At 33.2% G+C, this 22149-nt stretch overlaps 1 long non-coding RNA gene across 1 annotated transcript in view; it reads left to right on the top strand.

Moving 5' to 3' along the window:
- Positions 1-16321, top strand: part of LOC121676783 — a 34900-nt gene extending 18579 nt beyond the window's left edge. Inside the window, exons 3-4 of the long non-coding RNA XR_006020590.1 lie at positions 2903-2965; positions 13697-16321. This is a non-coding gene — a long non-coding RNA (uncharacterized LOC121676783). The remainder of the gene's footprint in view (positions 1-2902; positions 2966-13696) is intronic.
- Positions 16322-22149: the final 5828 nt, after the last annotated feature.

Here is a 22149-nt window from a genome sequence, read left to right as displayed (position 1 = left end):
TAAAATCATAAATACCTTTCAAGACTCTTTTTAACAATAAGTCACATACTACATTATGATAATACAGCTTGTAGACCAAAAGTTCATTAAACAGTCAAAATCTTGATAATACTGCATGAAAGTATTCTGCAAGACATTTCTCTTTCTAGTCATAGCTGATAAATGTTAGGAACCATTTCTTCTCTCCTGAAAAAAGTCTTTTCATGTACCTGTGACCAAAGACCAGGAAGTAAACTCTCCAACTGGTTCATTAGGGTAGGAAGGCAACATTAGTTTATTGCAGCACTGGCTGCATGGGGAATTGCTCCACCTAGTATGCACACCCAGCAGCCTAACAAACCAGGTTATGTTCATGAAACTAATACATATTCATTACATTTCCTGAATACATACATATATGTTAATGATGTCTGGGGACTTCTTTGGATATGAGTAGGGGTCTTTTGAGGGTCAGTGGTTATCATTTGGCGAACATTCCCATTCCTCAAATTTTTCTTTTATGGTACTGAATCTTCTAATGAATCTTTTCTCTTTGAGAATATCCCAAATATGTGGTCAGATCACTATGTACTTCTCTCAACATCTTTGGTCTGGCACAAAATTTTAATTCTTAAAACTAAGTTATCTGCTTGTACATATTAAGCCCTGGTATAGGTAAACAGGAAAGTACTTGCTGGTACAGATGTAGGGAGTTAACACAAAATTACATTAAACTCTTGCATTTGTAGTAAGCACTTTATGGTACAAAACTAAGCATTAATCACAGACATAGGGATCAAACACTCTTGTACTAAAATTAAAAGAACTCTCCAATATCTTCCCCCAGTGCTGCACAGACTCCTTTCTTTTAAAAGAAATATTACTTGTTTGGTAAATGCCTTTCTTGTTATGCCATAACAAGATGTGTAGCCACACTAAGAAAACTCTTTCACTATAAACATCTGGAATTTACAAATAAAATTCTTCAAATGATGTCACATTTAATTGTTTTTTATCTGAGATTTATTCACACACCTTTTAAAAGCGGAGTAAATTTATTCTTAGCTTCTGTTAGGGGTCATGCTCTACAGAAAAATTTTTGAGAGGTTGGCATTGTTGGCAGATAACCTTATGAGGTCGATTTGAGATCTACATAATCTCAGAAGTGCACTGTTGCACTGTAAAATGTTGTAGCTGCAGTTACAGAAAGGCTTTATCCTGCCTGAAGCCATGTTCTATGAGCAAAGGATAGGGTGTTCAAACAAGTCCCTAATATATACTGTTGTAAGTGCTTGTCATAGTTTTTTGTCTGAACAGAACTTAAAAAAAAATGTTGCTAAAGTCATGATGGAGATTTTTTTTCACAAACCACTCACTACTGGAAAATGGTTTTTTTTGCATAGCAGAGAAAATAGCAAATGGAAATGTGATATTTAAATACATTGATAAATTGTGAATACTGTGAGCACTTCCATTTATGTATGTTTCTCATGGCCAGCATGCTTTGATTAAACTGTGTACCAGAAAGAATAAATGTAAATAATATATGTTTGTAATTTAAAAGCAAAAACTTTTAAACACTACAGAATAGCAATGACTACTGTTGATTTTTTCCACCAGAATCTGTTTCTCACACTTTCCACATAAAACCCTTAAGACTTCTGAGGTTCTTTATTGACACTTCAGTATCATCTGCTTAACAATCCATCCAGTTTCTCTTAAATAGACCTCCAAGAATTAAACTCACATTTTTTTTCAAATGAATCGATAAAAAAGGATTATGCCGTCTTTTAAGCAAGTATCTATAACACAGTCTGAAATTATTTCCATAAAAAGAAGAAAAATATAGCTGAAGGTCCTAAATATCTTATTTCCTACATATAGAAATAATTTGTGTATCCAAAGATTTCAGCTCTGCCTCAGCTGACCCAATAAGCACATCATAATGGCAATCCAAGATGTCAGTACAGTCCTATTGTTTAGGGTTCCTGAAGGTTCTAAAACACCTCAAAACCAGTTTAAAAATATGTGATTCATAAAGCTTCCTGTAATATCAGACTCAGAACTGTTTACACTTAGACAGTGTGTCTGATATTGAGAATATATTTGAATCATTCAATAAGCATTAAATCTGAAAACTGCATAATCTTATCAGAAGACTGTACATGAATAACATTGCTCTAGGTTCTGCAACTAGTCAGAATAGTTTCCTGACTTTCTAGGGGGTTTTGTTTTTTCTTGTTTGTTCTGACACATAATAACTTCTAAGCTTGTTTTTATATTAAAAGAATAACAAGAACTAAAATGCAATATAATACTGTTTACACAAGAACACACAAGAAGTTACTAACCTAAACAAAATCATCAGCAACAAAAAAATCAATGAAAATTTACCTTGCATTTGTACTTGATTGGTAATGAACAATTTACCTTCATGACTACAATGTACAAATAATCTGTTTGATTTACTATTCAATTTAAATGATGCAGCTAGGCACAAAATCTTGTTTGGAATATTGATGTCAGAATGAATTAAGTGTAAGGTGAGGTAAAAAGACTGGGAATATATCTTCCTGCGTCTAAAAGCATTGTTAGTCTCTGACATCATGATTGGATCTGCAAAACCAAATCAAATATATGCATACACATTATTTTAGGGTGTTTGCACAATACAATAAATTGCTATGGTATGCCCCTGGAGATAACGAAAATGGCAAACTGACAAAACAGAGAATACAAGATTGACATTATACATAAAATTCTTATCCTGGAAAGCTGTAAAAAAGCCTGAGTAACTCTTTAAACCCAGTTACATCTTTTCAATAGTATCCACTACTAGGAAATACTGACCAATGATTCAATAACACAGAAGAGAAAATGATCAAAAATTCATTCATGTAAACCTAATTAATTTTGTTTTCAGGTTCTCATTTCATAAGCATAAGAAATGGAGATCCTTTGAGAAGCAAAAAACATTCACTTTCAGGTATGTGAGGTTTTGGCATTTAAGCATACTGACTTTTTAAAATCAGGTAAAGTACCTTTATATTTAGGTGATGTTGCAACTGAAATCATGAGACCACAGTTCATTGATTTTAGAACATAACCCTGAATTACAAGAACTGATAATTCAAGAAGCAGAATGAGCTAATGAATTAGTCTGTTTGGTTCTGCATAATCCCATACTTGGTATCACTCATCCTTTGAGAAGTGTTTCTACCACAGAAGTCAGTAGTAGAAATAGCATTTAGAGGGGCATACAAAATGTTGGTATTTCTTCCAGAAACAAACTCTATATAAAATTTCTCAAGCTATAAAGATATTTCGCTTGTGAGAATAAGTGCATACATATATCCCATGTCCACAGCCCTTTTGATAGGACGACTTTCCCCCGATATGAAAAATTACAGTACTCAGAAAATTTGTAAATATTTTGAGACTTCCTGTGGAGTGAGTGGCTCTGAATCAGGCATCAGACGTGGTTTGGAAACACATTCTCCCTGATGATTTTTCAGGCTAACAAGGTAAATAATATACTCTGTACAATTACTGCAGGTACTTTTCTTCCTTTTTTTTGCATGATGAGAAACCAGGAATCTGGACTAAATCAGGAGACATTAATTAACTTGCACAATAAATTCAATGCATCAGCTAAAATGACTACTTACAGCTTTCACCTCCACTGTCATTTTGAATGGTATCAGAATGAACTTAATTTGAAGAGCAAAGATGCATATAATGAAAGATTTCCTTCTGTTTGAAGTGATCATTAGTAATAATGTAGGGACCTTCATCTCATTTAACATTCTCCTATTTATGATCATGCCTGTGTGTATCTTTTGAGCTATGAAACAGTTTCCATTGTGTCAGTTGTAATGACTCAAAACTGTTAAGTTCTTAGTCAGCAGTATATCGCACATTCTAATTTTTGCAAACACAGTTGTGCTCAAATACATAAGGTAATCCAAGATACTTCTACCATAATGCCCAGAATCCTAAAACTATAGTTATGCAAGTTTTCATGTTCATATGTTTTTACCAGTTAAGTAACTGATAGAGGAATAGTTATTATAAAAGTGTGATCTCAGGACTATAGATGCCATGTTGCCCCAAACTACCATTCCTGTCTGAGATGGTGATATTTAGTAGTCTGAATAATACTCTAAGGCCTTTAAACTGAGGAAGATAAATTTCATAAATTATTTGCACACAGAAATAAATAAAAACCAATGCTTCAGTAATTTATCCAATTTCAACAATATAAATGCAGTCTATCATGCAGTGACACATGTTGCCTCTGAAGAGCCTGTTGACTGTAATTCTTTGAATGACGTAATCTACTTGGTCTGATGGGGAAAGCAGATGCCTGGAATCATAGTTCAAATTCCATCACAGTCAGTATATTTAGTTTGAAAATTATATTTCTCTAACAGTGAAGTTGTTTGATACTGGAATGCTATTGTGTCCCTCTTTCAAAATCTGTTGACTTTTGTTCATGAGAGTCTATGAATCTTAAGTAAGAGGGATCCTGATAAGAAGGGGAAAATGTAGATTTTAATATCCTTGTGGGTTTCACCATGAAACTTCTTAAAACATCTTAATGGAGGAAAACAAGATCTTATACATTAGGTGCATATGTCTAAGTGCACATTAATGATGTCCATAGGTGTTGACATGCCTGTTATTTTCAACAGACTGAAGTTTACATATATATTGCACATATATAGTGAGCTAAAATAGAATGATTTTTTCTAAGAATATTTTGTGCATGAAGAGTGTCCTTATATTTCCTTGTCACTAAGCAGACATTTTTTTATAAAACATAGATAAAACACATTAAAGAAACTAATTTTTCTGTGTCTTTAAGGGAAACATCTGATTCTTCAATTTAATAATTTCTTAACACTATGACTTTAATGCTATGGGTGAATACAGGTTGGAGGAAAAGTGGCTGGAAAGGGATCCAGCAGAAAAGGACCTAGAGATGCTGGTTGACAGCCAACTGAACATGAGCCAGCAGTGTGCCCAGGCAGCCAAGAAAACCAGTGGCATCCTGGCCTGCGTCAGCAATAGTGTGGCCAGCAGGGCCAGGGAAATGATTCTTCCCCTGTACTTGGCACTGGTGACACCACACCTCAAATCCTGTGTCCAGTTCTGGGCCCCTCATCAGGAAGGACATTGAGGTGCTGGAGTGTGTCCAGAGAAGCGCAAAGGAGCTGGTGAAGGGTCTCGAGCAAAAGCCCTATGAGGAGCAGCTGAGGGAGCTGGGGTTGCTTAGCCTGGAGAAAAGGAGGCTCAGGGGAGACCTTCTCACTCTCTAAAAATACCTGAAAGGAGGATGTAGCCCAGGGGGGGTTGGTCTTTTCTCACAGGTAACAAGTGACAGGAAGACAGATATAGTCTTTAAGCTGCACCAATGGAGGTTTAGATTGGACATTAGGAAGAAATTCTTCACAGAAAGGGTGGTTAGACATTGGAATGGACTTTCCAGGGAGGTGGTGGAGTCACCATCCCTGGAGGTGTTCAGGGAAAGACTAGACATAACACTTAGTACTGTGGTCTAGTTGACATAGTGGTGTTTGGTCATAGGCTGATCTTAGAGGTCTTTTCCAACCTAATTGATTCTGAGATTCTGTAAATAGAGAATGGCTGCAAGAAATTTACTTATGTAGATATTGCTGTAGAAAAGATCAGTTGAACAAAGTCTGAGAAGTAGAAGATTACAAGGTGAGAAATATTTTAGAATAAAATATAAATATTTTCTCAACTGCAATAGTATAAATCCCAGAAGACATCTATAAAGATAGAATAGGAGATACAATTTAATTCCTCTTAAAAATAATAGTCTGGTTACAAAGATCCCAGAAGACAGTGCTCTGTAACGACAGAATATACTAACAGCAAGAAATCCATGACAGATCTGGTGAAACTTGGAGAACTCTATTATTCTATGCCTTTGTGAAATATCTATTAATAAAAAACCAACAAAAACCCACAACATTAAATACTGTGCATCTGTTAAGTTATGCCGGCAAAATGATTCCTAAGAGTGATACAATGTAGACTCAAACCACACATCAGGAATCAACTGGCAGAATAACAAATGGGGGTTTGTGCCAAGGAGATTTAAGCAGATGTTTATTCTATGACAACTAACTGAGAAATTACTTGAGCATAAAGATAAGGGAACTACATAATGTTGTTATTGATTTTTAAAAGGCACTTGGTAGAGTGTGGCAAGGGGATTATTCTGCACCTTGGAGTATTAGTCCTACAAATCTAAGAGCAATTACCCCTGAATTTAATAAGAATACATAAAGCACAAAGAAAATGAGCAACTTGTTCTCTGATTGTTTTCTCCTCAGATATTTCTTTTCACCTCATTTAGTCAACCATATTTTGGGTGCATCTGGGTAGACAGCTTAAGTAAAATTGCCAGGTCTGATCTCTGCTTTCTAGCTGTATTATCAAAATAGCTCAAGGTTTTAGAGCCATGTCATCAAATCCTTGAAGACAGTTTAAGGTTTAGATTTCAGACTAGGAAAAGGTCAGGAAATACTGTCTGGACAAAATGAAGCTAGGTAGAGAAAACAGTAAATTTGAACCAGATACAGATTAACTGCTTCAAATTAAAAGTACTACATATAATAATGGCATAAGAAAACAAGAGCCTTGACTTAATTGACCCAGCAGTAGGGAAAAAAAATAGGGAGTCTGAAAGATATATCAAACCCACGATCTATAATGTAATGAAAAAAGTTATGCTAGTCATGTGTTAGAATTTTGTACCTCAATCCCTGAGAGAAGGCATTTTAGTAGACTAAAAGCTACATACAAAATGTGTGTTTTGGGACATTAAACCCTATGGCACCTAAAGAAGTCAATGTGCCTGAACCTTTTAGGATGATGAAAACTCAATTCTTTGTACACTTAATAGAGATTCAGAAAACAAGCACTATATTTGTTTTCACAGTTCTTTGTATTCAAGAAATAGTGTGAGTCAGTACTGCAGAAAAATATGAACATTTTATTCTACTGTGAGGATACATGCTGCTTGGAATACTACTGCAAGCATATTTTGCATATTATGAGAGTGCAGTTGGGATTGTAGGTATAAGCTGTTAATGATGCAGTTTTTCAGGTCCTCTAGTGTTCACAAGCATCACCCATCACTGTTCATGACTCCCTCCCAGGCTCAAACAGTGGAATTTATGCTTAATTAAATACAGGTTCACTAAAATAGAGTGAGAGAGACATGAGAAATTATCTTTTTTTAAAATTTTAACAGATATTTGGCTAACAAAAGACTCTCTATTACAATAAATGTAAGCTAAATACAAGGGAACAGGTGCAGCAAAGTGAGGTAAGTCTATAACCCAAACAGTTATAGTCTGCTTAAAATAGGACTTTATTTTCCAAATGGCAAAATGAAAAGCACTGCTTAAGGAATTAAATACTATTTTAGCTGAAGAAAAAAGAAAGTAAGAGAATAGCAAAAATACTTTCTGAAATTTGCACCAAGATAAAATGAGGAGGAATTAATCTAGGAGAAAACAATCCACAGACAAAAATAGAGAAATGGTCACAATTAGGAAGGATATTGGGAATCAGAAGAGAACTAACAAAGGAAAGGGAAATGGACTAACCTGCAACAAAAGCTGCACAGTACTTTGTAGCTCTGAAGATATGGGGCAGGGAGGGGACAGGGAGGAAAATAAGAACAAAATATACAAGGTATAGTTTCAAGACAATCAAGATGTAGCCCCTAAGCTAAACAAAATTATTGTTTCACTTTTCAGCAAGAAGAATCTTGTTAGCTGATTGAAATGTATCATCCTTGTGGGTCCCTTCCAATGCAGAATATTCAGTGGATCTGTAAATCTGTGACTAAAGATAATCCCACATGACACCAACAGTACACATGAATGAAGAAAAATATCATCTGAAGAAGCTTTGACACTAAGAATAGTTAAAAGAAGATAAAATGAAAGCACCCATACTGTAACAAGGATATGCTTACTGTAGGATTCATTCCTCTTGAGAGGGCATCAGTATTTAAACTGAGGGGTGGAAAGAAAAGTAAACATAAAATGAAAGGGCATATATTTAAGATATAATTGGGAAAATTTTCTAAGCTAAGACTACACAAAACTAAATTTTTGGGTTTCGAATATTTACAGGTTACCAGCCTCTGAAGGCTAGAAATATTACTGGTTTTCAGGAAGTAGCTCGAATGTTTTTAAAAAGGGACCATTTGATTGTAGCCTAAAGCACTAGTAAATGGCCCTTTGTTACCTTTGTTACTAATGTTATGTCCCTAAGGTAAGAACCATCATTAGAGACACCACCTCATTTTTATAATGAGAAATATTTCCTTACGTGCAGAGGCAAAATTGCTGTTAGTTATTTAGACTTTTCTATGATATTGTATATTGCTTATATTTATATATCATGCAAATGACATCATCAAGCAATATTTACTAATAGAAAATTGTCTGAAACTGAACTCAGACTTTCTTAATTGAATTCTTGACTTGTAGCCTTTTATTGCAACTCTGTAATCTGTAAAGTGAATGTAATGATTCCTCCAGTGTAACGTCTACGTACATTCCTTTTCCATTTGAGATTACAGTGACATTATTAGTCTTATTTTTGTATTTATTTAACTTATTTTGTTTTTTCAGCTCAGGTACAGCAAGAAAATATACAGTAATTGCACAACAGAAAAGAAGGGAACTGGAGATACAGTAAATTTCAGTTAAACTGATTCATCTTGAAAAATTCTAGAGAAAGAAACTTATGGCTGTGTGATTAATGGTACAGTAAAGCAAGTTATAATAATGCATTTATAGTTTTACAGTTATTGAAAAGCTGAATTCTTTCTTGAGTTTGAAAAGGAAAGAGTTATTGAGATTATGTGAGCCATTTTTTTGCATTTATTATATAGATATTTCTTTGTTTACATCAAATGCAGAGAATTTTAAAATCTATAAACTGATCCAGAAAGGATAGGGTATGAAAACAAGTTAAACAAGTCCTTTTTCCTACTTTAAATAGAAACACTATGTATTAAAATAATTATGAATATTGCTGTTTTCTTTTTAATTTGCTGTTTCGTATAAACTAACTTCATTTACCAGTAATTAAATGAAGAAAATTAAGGGAAATGCAAACAGTAATGATTTTCCACAACAGAAATTGGTGTGATGTAGTATAAATTAAGCTCCTAGTACCACAAATGCCTTGCATGACAAAGCACCAAAAAAGAAATAGCATTGTCACCAGGTAATTATGTTTGCTACTGGGAAAAAGGGAGAAAAAGCAAATATACACACACACACAAACTCCACCAAGAGAAAACATTTTTAGTGTAAATTTTCTCATAGGTAAAAAATTTTCATGGACTTCAAAGGTTCTTCATCCTGTTTTTAGGCAAGAATTAAAGATGTTCTTGAGACATCTGACCAAATACAACAATCCTCAGAGAAAGCAATTGTTTATATACATTTCTGACAAGGAAGACGAAGAAAGAAAATATGAATCTTCTGAATAACTTAATTGGAATACCAGTCTACTATTTTTTATCTTTTTTTTCCAGGAAGGTGTTACCTTTGTATCTATCATTCCTGAGTAGTGAACAATATAGCTAAACTGATGGTTTGGAAAATAACTAAAAATAAAATACAACAGATTTTGTTTGCATCACTTTATGATTCTTTTGCGAAGGCCATAAAAACCGTACCACTTAGGCAAGGAGAAGTTTACATTCAGATCTGTGCCAAGAAACACTGTAGATGGTAACTACAGTGTTTGTAATAAGAAATTTTAAGGATAAAAGCCGAAGAATAATTGGCAACTGTGAAATCTTTCAATACCGATGTTATGCGACAAGATTAAATCTAATTTCCTCTCATGTATTGTTATAATAAATAACAATATTATTCCCTTATTAGGTGTAAGCAGAGCACTCTGATATTTCTATCTGTTTCAACACACTGCTGAAGAAAGGTAGCAGATGTCATGATAGGGAATGTCACAAATCTATCAATAGGAAAGACACTGCCTTCACAGAAAGCTGTTTATCTATCTTACACCTCATAATAAATTTACGTCATCAGTAGATAAACATGATTTTGATACAAACACAACTAGAAATATATAAATAAAAATGAAAGAAAAGGATAATTCAGTTGTAATCCTTGGTTATTTCTTTACAGATTTTTTATCTTTTTTATGTGGCACTTCCCTATAGCCTATAGTTTTAACATTCTCAACAATAATGTCTTATTATGAAGGGATATGCTTACATGGGCTCAGCAGATTTTTTCTTTTTTCTTTTTTTTAATTATATGAGAAGGTTCTAATGAGAGTAGAAACTATGATTACTGCAATCTAAAACTCCAAACACCAGTAAAATAATGTATCATAAGACTTATATGAATAGAAAATAATATGGGTTGTTTAAGAAAACACAGCTTGATTTAATATAGCCTTTAGGCAAATATATTCCCAGAGGAGAAGGTTGAATAGCAATGATTTTGGTACCTATGTTACAAATGGCCACTTTTGATCAATTTGAAAAATTGCAAAGGTACCTGGTAGTATAAATAGTTTCTGAATGACAAATTATTTGTCATTGTAACTATCTATTAATGCTGTACCCATGTGTAGAACAAATCTCTTTGGTGATATTTTCTGAACTTGGTAAGGTGATGCAATATCTTGTTAGCAGACATCAGTTTAACTAATTTTTGGTGCAGTATTTGTACGGTATAGTAAGACAAATTAATACTTGATTACTTGTTTTAAGAAGTATCTTTTGATTGAAACACTGGAATATGGCTGAAATTTTCCACAAAGAAATTATATTGAAGAATTATTGAAAACATACATTTCCATTAATTTTCATTATTGCTATTAAGACCAGCAGTCTTGTAATTATGTGGATAATACAAACTCTCAAATACTTTAGTATTTTACCTGTATTTATTTTATCTTGAGGATCAGGATTCAAGGAGATCTTAAAATTTTAATAATCCATACTCCTATGATATAAAATGTTTCTAATCAAGTTGTAATATTGAAAAGATATTGTATAAGAATGCAATGATCGAGAAGTTTTATGGAAGCTTGTTATACGATTCTTTTAATTACAATTTTTTGTTAAGCACAGTCTAGTTCTTATCTAGGACTCCAGTTTAAGTTTTTTATAAGGTGCATTTTTCTATATGTACAGAAGAATTCTAATCCATGTTTTAATTATCTGCCAGGAACCTTATTTTCATTCTGATCTATGCATTCCTTTGGTCTCCTGGTGCTTGATTCAAAGGTGATTTCAATCATTATATCCTACCTTGTGTTCAGGTGGTACTAACTGTGTAATTATTTCCCCCTGCACAAAATACAAAGACATGAGGCCTTTTGTCTTCATGTGAATCTAGTTCTATCACTAAGCTTCTGGATCCTGTAAAATAAACATAATCTGAAATCAATCTTGTCTGCATCTAATCTTAACTTTTATTTTTAAACAGGCAACTTATGAAAAATATTGTGGAAAATTTTTTTACAACATATTCTTATCTCAGTTGAAATCATTAATTTTTAAGTTCTTGACTTTGGCATAGTTCTGCATGAATTATCTGAGATAACTCCAGCAATCTCATTTTTACTGAATATCATAATATCATCAAAGTTTTAACATTTCCACAATCCTAAAAGCCATTAAAAAATAAAACAAAACAAAACAAAAACGAAAACAAAACACCCAAAAAAAACAAAACAAAAAAAAAACCTAACCACCACACTGAAAGATAGACTTCTGGTATATACGTTGGGTGAATGAATCTGATTACCTGGAAATTGCAATACTCAAGAGGTTAATTAACACACACTAGAATTTCTCAATATACTGCAAGCTGAATAGACGGAATAGTAGATTAACACTGATAAAGCCTCATGAGTTGAGTTAGGAATTTCCTTACAACCACTAATGAATAAAGATATGAGTGACTGAACTTTGGTTGCTTAGACTTCTGGTTTCATCTATTTAACAGCACAAGCCAATAAACAAGACACTTGTGCTCTGAAGGCTTGTTTTAAATCAGTATTGGGACAATGTTGAAAAAATCTGACCTCTCTCACTGTAGATAATTTCATATGAAAAGTCAGTATATATAGGGCTCATTTTATGAACTAGACATAAATAGTCTTATAAATGCAGAAAAAACTTAAACAGATTTATCATGGAAAATATTTAGAAGAAATACTATTCTGTAAGTGTTCAAATATGATATCTGATATTTAACAACAATCTCATCAGGACCATACAGTCCTGAATTAAAAGAAATACTAGTGGGAAGGAAGTAAAATTTTAAATACCTAGAATTAAATTTCTGTTGTTCTTCACCTTTCTGTCTCTCCAACTTGTGTTGGTTTCAACGGGATTTTTAGACAGCCAAGGTGCCTCAAAATTAGGGAATGTACATTGAAGTGCTTAAAAATATACTTTAAAGCCTATATTTCCATTTATGCCTAAACTGGAACTACAGAGTACCTAATGCCAGAAAAAGTTTCAGAACAAAACTTTCAAAATAATTTAAGAGATTTATTAGCTTGACTTTGACCTTCAAACCCACTAACTATGCTTATTTTTCATATTTCTAAATCTGTTTTATGTACATTCAACAAGGTTATCTACAGTTCAGTATGCATTAATTCCAGGATAATAATAAAGTGGTGAAAGTTAATTTTACATCAACAGTGACTGAAATATAATTCTTAATCTTACAATAATCCAACTAATGATTATCTTGAGAACAAGCAAATTTTATGCTATATCAGATTAAAATCGATCTAAATATTTAAAGACACATGATGGATCAAAATTTAAGTAAAGAAAAAAGAAAAGATAGAATGCGAACTGACTGGACTTTAAGGTAGTGAATACAAGAGCTTCAATTTTTAAATTTTTCTACCTGGAAGACATACAAAAGATGAGAATGGTTGGCATTGTAGCACATTTCCCTACATTTAGAGTATAGAAAATATCCCTAAGCATGACAATAAAGGGAAAAAAGGGTTTGCTACAGAACTTTAAATTTGTGGTTTTTTCTGTGAAAAGCCTACTAAAACTTTTGTGAATTATACTGGATGCTGAAGGAATAAATGCCTACCTCTAAATTTTGAAAGTTTTCCATTTAAATTACCTTTGATTCTAGCATTATTTCACTAGCTGGTAGGAAAAAAGATAGTAGAAATCAGATTACTAAACCTCTCCTCACAGGTTTAAGCTTAAATCAATGACACCATATCACATCTGGATGCAGCAGTGTGAGATTTTTTAACTTCTGAGTAGTTGAAAAAAAACATGTACTTGTCAGTATCTCTGGAGGAATACATCAGTGTCATACAGCTTCTGTAAACTTAGCAAGAACAAATAAGACAAGAATGAAAAGGTGCTTGATAATGGCATGAATCCATAGTGAAAAGCACCATGACCTGTGCCGAATCCCAGCGTTAAAAATATTTCTCTCCGTTTTTGTATGCACTTTCCTTTTTACAGGCTGTGAATAATATATTCAGACCAAATAACAAAGTATAGGTGTGCTATGCAAATATATATACTTATCATTTAATAAGCAACTTATTCACTAAATAAAAATTAACAGATTATTGCATGACATAAATTATTATCTTATTTCAATTTGTCTTATTCAAGTGAACTGAAGCCAAGAGAAGCAATATCATGAACAACAGAGATCCCGCTTTCAAGAGGAGGAAAACATCGTAAGAATATAAAACATGATGCAATGGAGAAGAAAGAAGACAAGTCTTTTTCAGCTCCAATCATTTTAGCAAAGGAGCTATCAAATCTGATCACCTTGACCTCCATACCGAACATTATCAAGGACTACAGACATCAATACTAACCATATGTCAACAGTAGCTCACAGCTAAGTTACCATTTTTTGAATTTTTTTTGAAGACTGGCAGCTTTTTATTTGTAGTGACAGTGATTCATAATACATAAAAATCAAACATTATCATGAAGTGTGCCATTAATGAACGGAATTAGTAAAGCACCACTTTAAAGCAAAGACTGGCCTGTCTTACCAGTCTTCTAAACACTGTCATCACACTGATGTCTAAATCACTGATATAGATAAATATCAATACAGATCTAGATGATATAAAGAGATATAGACTTAACTGCAACACAGTTACTTGTGCCACTCAAGTGCTGAAATAGATGATTAAAAATTTAATCTATGAACCTAAATATTCTCATCAAGGCAAAAAGACATCTTTTCATCAGAGATAATATTGTTACATAGTTTTCTTATTAATATTTAGAAGACTCTTCTGTCAAATATACAAACATACTGAATTTTAAAACAATTAGTATACAGCCAGTTTTGCTGCAACATTCTCCAAGAAAAATATTCACAAGAACATTCCCCCACCTGATCAAAATATAAATTCCCCATAAACATGCATATGGAAGGACAATAATCATATACAATCTTCACTTCTATTCTTTACTAAGAGCAAGCTTTTTCCTCTGAATGACTGTTAAACAAAGAGCATTAGCTGAGAATGCAAAAACATTCACTTTCATTGAGTCTGCAGATGCATCAAGTGACACAGAACAGTGTGTCACTGTTTCTGCTGCAGCTGCAAACCAGAGGGACCTGGGCAAGATGGAGGAAGAATGAGCTGCCAGGAACCTCATGAAATTCATCAAGAACAAATGCCAGCTCTTGCTCTGGGCATGACATGGTCTGGGACCACACCACCTGGGGGGCAGCTTGGCAGAGAGGGCTCTAAGGGGATGGTGCTTGATAGCAGGTTGGGCATGAGCCAGCAGTGTGCCCTGAAAGCAAACCAGCCAAGAGCAACCTGGGCTGTGCTAGCACGGTCAGGATGTGCAGAAGAATAGTTATTCTCTTCTTCTCACTGGTCATTAGGCTGTCAGTTTTGTAACCCACTGATTAACTGGAGTATGTTCAGGAGGGAGCCAGTTAACTGGTGGTGGGGTGGAGCTGGTTCAACCTGGAGAAGAGCTGAGTTTGAAGGAACCTAACATTAACACACCTTGCTGAAGGAAAAATGGAGTCAACTCATCACAGTGATGCAGGGCAGGTGGATAAGACATAGTGACCGTAAGTTTAAACAATAGACGTCTTCCCTGCATAAAGGAGAAGCATTTTTCTGCATGAAGACAGTCAGGAACTCAAACAGAGTCCTCCTGAGGTTCCTTCTAAGTTGAATGGTCCCGGAATGTCATGTTTCTCTGTGTGACATCAGAAAACTACAAAGAGGCTGAAGACTGATTCTGTGATAAAAGAAAAAGAAATCCAGACAAATGGAAACCCAAATGACTTATAGGACTTTGATGAAATTTATTTTAATTCCATTCTATTAGAAGTGAGATTAGATCAATGCCAATTACTATAGGAGTAATGAGACCTCATATCCTCTATCTAAAAAATGTCATTATGAATTTATAATATGAACAGTTCTTTCTATCAATTATGCAATTCTCTTCAGCAAAAAAATATGCAGACAAGTGCTCTCTTAATTTTAAGTCCTTTATTTTGTAAACTTCTGGAGTGGCTCTTGCTGGCTTATGACAACAGCAAATGAAATGTTATGAGTTTTTCAACAATTCTGTTTGAAAAGGCATGTTGTGAGATGTTATCTTTTATCGTTCCACAGTCTTTTCTTGGTGTAAGGAGAAGTAACAGTGAGACATTCCTTTCTCTTTTTTTTTTTTTTTTTATAATTCTCAGCATGAGACCTAATTAAAACTCTAAAAAGAAAACTGCAGTTATATGTGTATGTATATACATATTTGTATACAATGTATATATCTAAAAATACATCCTTATGAAAAATCACAACAGTCAGGTGTTCTTAATATTTTGCCCGGTTCTGTTTGTCTCAGAAGCTCTTTGCTCTTTGCAAAATGTGTGTGTGTGAATACAAACATATGCATGAAGACATGAACAGTCTCATATCTTGACTTAATGTAATTATGGAAAACTATAGCACCAAGTTAATGCAAGTTTGCCCTATATTCCACACCCTGTATTTAACAGTTGTAATGTGAACATTTTTTTGTTTCCTATCTCACAAAGTAAATTCCTTTCCTTTATTCATGCCCACATTATGCAATGATTATGAAAAAATTATTAATATTTTATAAAACTCTAATAGGATTACTCTTCATTAGTCTTCATTCATCAGTTGTGAGTTTAAATGAATTGTAGAGAATTTATAGAAGAATCTACAGGTAAATATACTTATTTATCTTGATAAAATTCAATCATTTTGGAATCCAGATTAAAGTTTAGTAAAAAAAAAGTGTTGTTTGGTTGGTTTTTATTAATCCCTATTAATATTAATTATATAGTATTATTATGCAATTACTAGTAATCATTACAGCAGAATTGCAATGTCTCTTTAATTTATTAGTTATATGCCTTTTAGGATAGTTCATCTACAGTGTTGCAAATATTGACTAAGCCCCATTATCAAAAACTTATTTAAAACTCACAAAAGCAGCCTAAGTGGTTGTTTCTCAAAGGAAAATGTAGAGCTGTAATAATATTTTCTCTATAAATGTCATGTAAGAGAGAGAAATATAAAAAGGAGTTGAAATCTTGTACAACATGCAACAATTTTTTAAAAGGGCTACCTGTTCCATATGCTAATAAATCAAGCATAAAATTAACGTGTAAGTACTTTTCATAACCATGCAACAAAAAATAAAAGTGAAATCATTGTATATCCAAGCATTGCTTTGAAAAATCAGTATTTGCTAATTTACTAAGTAATTAATAATTAAATTATTAAAATTAAATATTTAATTATTTCCCCTTTATCAATTGAAATCATAATTTCACTTGAACAGCTGAAATCATCACACGTGGCTTCCCATTTATTGAATCCTTGCAGTGCATGAACTTTACCAATTTCCTTTCATTTTGATAACAGTCACTGGTTTCTCTGAAGTTCCAGTCTGAGATACAACTCACAGCAAAGGAAAAATCCCAGATACTTATAGCTACTTGACTTTAATTAAATCCACACTTGTAACCAATTGAATTAATTCTTAATTAATTCATTCAGTTTTGCTGTGCTTCACTGACATTCTGATGTTATTGATATTTGAGAAAGATAAGAATCAATAGGATAATTTATAGTGGATTGTACTATGGATGAAAATTTCTGAGCAATTCTGAAAATGAGTTTGAAAAGAACAAAATAAATAGTTGTTTTTTTTTTAATTGATCTAATTGTCTTAAACTAAATCTTTAGAGAATTTTTAGTAATATTCTCAATATTTGCATTGGCATTAAGAAATACAATTAGTGTCTGCACTGAATCTTTAAAAAATGTTTATAAATAGATTTCAGGGAACTCTATCTGGGCATTATTTTTGGATTCAGAATTGTGAAGCTTTGTAGTTGCTGTGAGTGTCAAGTATGACAGCTGTCATAGAACTTCCAGACCATACAGGTGCAAAATATGCCATAATCAGGTTTGAAAGCCCAGTATAAGTGTTGAGAAAGTAGAACATTGCTTATGCCTTTGTGGCATAGTTTAGAAAGCTTGTCAGATTTACTCTTAACTAAATTGGGCTGAAATTCGGGTCAGTTCAACAAATAAAGTATTTCCTAACCCATGTTTTCAAATCTTATGAATATAAATCATTTCTACCTATGAATGTACTGGGATTATTTGGAACAAATCATAACTAGCCAGGCATTTTACCCCATGGTAAGCTATTGTCAGTTTACAGTTCTGGGCAGCAAAACTCTTGCAATATGGCAAAGGTAATTGAGCTTGCTTTCTTTCAAAAAAAATAAAATTCTAGAAGATGATTTTTGAAAGATTAACAGTTCTATAGTTTTCATACAATCTGAAAACTTTAAGGTAAAAGAAGAAATTTTCATCTATAAAAATCGGTTCCGTATAATTCAAAGCATTATTTCATTGCTCACCAGAAGTCAAAAAGAGATGTCTTGTGGTAGTACTCTCTAAAGGAGTTGATATGATGATGAGGTGAAGATCCTGTCATCAGTGAAAGATGTGTGTCACCTTTGAAGTAGATACTATATGCATATCTATACTGTGATTACATTGTCTTGAACAAGGTCATGTAATAAAGTCTAAGAAAGGGCTAGGAATGTTATCAACATCTGTTTATTCTTATCCCATTGTTTTAATCAAAGAATAAACCTTCCTATCATACTTAGTTGTTACAAAAACAGTGTATTGCTGAATTGAGAGCATACCTACATAATCAATATTGAAAATAAGAAAGACATAAGGAACAATGCACTGCTATTTGGGATATTCCTTACTTTCAGACCTTAGCATTGCTGAATTGTGCTTTCTAAAATTTTTTCATTGACTGTTTTCAGGCTGAATGTCGTTAAGTATTTCAAAGGAGATGCAGAGGGCTGTTCTCTTTAACAGCTGTTTAAATGGTTTTCCAAGCAAGACATTTCTAGAATTGACCAAATACATTGAACATCTGAGATAAAGCTAAACCATCTTATTTTTATTCAATCTTTGGAATTTAAAAGATGTTAAAAAAGCAAAATTTAGATGATTACAACTGACTCTAGTTGCATCTATATATTTTTTACCTTTGAAAACCAAAGTGGTTAGAAAAAAAGAAAATCTTTATACTTTTGCTCAGCTGAAAAATGGGCGGAATGAAATCAAAACAAATATCCAAATTTAAAAGAAAAATTTGTTAGCTAATACTTGCCTTATGATAAATTTCATGGAAAATGTGAGATTTACTGAAAAAGAAATGGTTGTTAACACACCTGTTTACTTAAATTTAAGTTTTCAAAATTATTTTTCTCATTTTGAATACATACAGAACTCCCTCAGTATGATAAACACATTTGTTCAGAAAAAATCCAAACCAAAACAAAACCCCCAATTGTTTACAATGTGCTTTCAGAGAATGAACTTCAGTTTTAAAAATTTAGTAGAAATTTCACATTGTGAGAAATAATTGACAGTCTTCTGGAAACCTCAATAGTTATAAAAACAGTAACACCAGAACATCACATCACCAAGGCAGACTCTACCACCAAATGCATTTTGCATGTGTAAATTAAATGTGTTCCCATATGTCATAATTTTTAATAGCAATACAACTTGTGTGGACCATTTTGGAAGCCAAATACATTGTCAATATTATGTACTACTTTTAAGAATTACACCTAGGATCTTTCTGTTCTTCCTCTCTTTCTTCCTCATTTCCTTTCTTAGCCAATATCACCACAGTTACTAAATTTGCTTTGGAGAAATAGCCCACAGAAAATTATTTCATAAAAAGAGTCTGGTACTTTCTATCTTAATAAAATGGTTTTAAAATACCTACACATAAAAAAGATCTCTGTTCAGCATTTAGTGTCTTAGCACCAACTATAAATCACAGCTTTTAACATCAGGGTTACTGTTATAATTTCTATCTTTCTTCTTTCAGCAAGATTTTTAAGAAAAGACTACCAGTGATCCTCACCTCAGTCTGTCCACAGAATGTCATGATTGCAAAGGGGGCTAATTGATCTATCCTGTATGTGAGGCATCCTCTGTGCAATGTGTGAATCCAGAAATAAGAAAAATCCAGAGGTGCCTGAAAGGGAGTCTTAATTTTTTCTGATATTTCAAAATAGTGTAATCACATAGAAAACACTGCAATAAACTAGAATAGTATATAGGATTTCTTAATAGTTTCAGAGCAACCTCAAGCTCTTCATGAACACACTGTTATACCTAGAGTTGCTTCCACTTGAAAGGGAATATCAGAAACCTGTAATTAGCTGGGAAATTATTTTCAGGAAAAAGAATTTAAAATGGCCTACTAATTTTTTAAGAGTTAAAGGAAAGTGTATGATTGAATTATTATTTTTCAAATGTAATTTTATTAGTTCTTTTGGGATTGAATTCTATCCATTGGTGACACTAAATTATCAGAGTTAGAAACAGGATATCTGTAAAAGACACAGAATAGTAATGAAAATATCCTTATAATTATTCATACAGAAGCTTATTTTTATCCAGTCATGTTACAACATGATACAGTTCTCTCTTTTGGAAGCTGTATTTTAGGTCATCCATTTTACATTTAATATATATAATGTTGCAAAAAATTAGTATGTTGACTTTGCTATGTTCTGCTATTTTATTCAAAAAACACATGTCCATTATAGAAGAGGTCAGTATTTTAAAAACAACACTATTTCTCTCCTTCGAAATTTTTCTATGCCATAATACCTGTCCACAGACCAAATCTATTTAGACTTCAACATATTATTTAAAAAGGACTACTCAAGTCTGTGTCTGTCCTCAGTATAACTCAAATTACATGAAGGTAAGACACACAGAAAATATTTCTCTAGGGAAATGAGTATTTTGAAAAATATCACCACTCTATTTTCCTCACTGATATTAAAAATTACTGGTCACTTAGACCTACTTGTAAATATACATAAGGCTAATTCTTGAATAATCACTGAAGATTATTGATAAACATCTGAAAAGTTTGCCTTGTTAGTCTCCAAGAAATTTTAATTCCACAAGAACAAGACAAGTTGCCCTAAAAGCCAGAAAACTCACTTCTGTATAGAATGTATTATTCCTTTTTCTAGCTTAGTTCACGTAGTGGTACCTTTCACAGTACCTTGGATGACTTGTAGTCAGCCCTGCTGTTGTGGGGAGAGTTTTATTCTTAATTTGCCTTTTGAGCAAACTGTCTTGGCAGCAGCTTAGAAATGAACCCAACAGATATCTACTTGTTATTTATGCAAAGCGGAGCCAAAGAAGATGTTGGGAGAACTGTTTTACATCAGAGTCGATAGCTCCCTAATGAGACCAGACAAGAAATAAAGCTCATTAACTGAATCAGGAATAATCAGGGTTTGCATTTCTGGATAGTATACTAGCATTACAAGGAGAAATGCTCTATCTCTTGCATTAGCCAGGCACTCCATTTTACAAACCAAGAACAGCAATTTTCTTGCAAGCAGACTTGTTTTTCAGAAACTTGTATTTTTCAACGAACTTAAGCTTTAACCTGCCATGTGGCATTATTTTTAGCTCAAAACTAGCACTGAAAATTTGCTGAGTGCCTAGTAAGTCCTAAAACGCACTGCAGATGGGCTAAAACTCACATTTTTTAATAATGCCATACAATCATTCAGGCATAACAGCAACTATTCTCAATTCTGAGCCCTAGCTCCCATTTTAGCTTAATAGATACTGAGAAAAAGTAGGGATATCGTCCACGGAATTGTCTATCCTTAAGATTAGTTTTGCTCAATATCAAATAGGATAAGCTTATGGGCAGGCTCATTAATTCCTTACAGGAATTAATTAATACAACATAATTGTTACCATAACCCTATTTTCTCCTATTGTCTTCTTGTGTTCAATAATCTGTCTAGAAATGTAATGTTGCAATACTTTGCCACAGGGTAAAAAACTTAGTCACCCTATAAAACAGGGAACCTGTCATAGTGAGAGTAATGTATGATTAACAAACTGTTATACCAATGCAGGTTACTGTGATTATTTTTTCCCCAAAAGGAGTTCAAAGCAAAATAATTATTATTATCTTTTTGCTAGTTTTAGCTAGAACTTTGACCTTTCTGATTTTGTTACTCAGTGCTCGAGTAGTTTTCATACTGCATTTTCTTGCCTATTCACCCCATTTCTTGTAAAAGTCCTTCATTTTTTGCATTTTAAATCATCAGGAAGCTACTTGCTTAGGTTTCCTTCATCAATACTTGGCAGGGCATTCTGCCTAGCAATTCCCTGAATAAGCTAAAGTCTGTTCTCCACAAGTCCAGAGTCCTTGTTCTCCAGATTACCTTCTCAGACTTCGTGTGGATCTTGAGTTCTGTCATCTTTCACTGTTGTAGCTCAGCCATTTGTGGCCACATTTACAGTCAGTTGCTCCTTATTTGTGAGCAAACAGACCATTTTCCCTGGTCAACCTCTGTAGCATTTATATTAAGGAATCATCACCAATGGTATCCAGAGCACTATAGCTTCATTGCAGTTAACGTCACAGGAAAAGTACGTGCCAGCAAAATATCCCATGAAAATTAATTCCTTTGAGTGTAAGCCTTTTGCTAC

Source organism: Corvus kubaryi, unplaced genomic scaffold (assembly GCF_017639235.1).
Source record: "Corvus kubaryi isolate FWS band 111438036 unplaced genomic scaffold, C.kubaryi_AGA036_p1.0 split1-131, whole genome shotgun sequence".
Lineage (NCBI taxonomy): Eukaryota > Metazoa > Chordata > Aves > Passeriformes > Corvidae > Corvus > Corvus kubaryi.
Note: the sequence above shows the minus strand (reverse complement) of the source record. Positions and strands in the feature narration are given on the sequence as shown.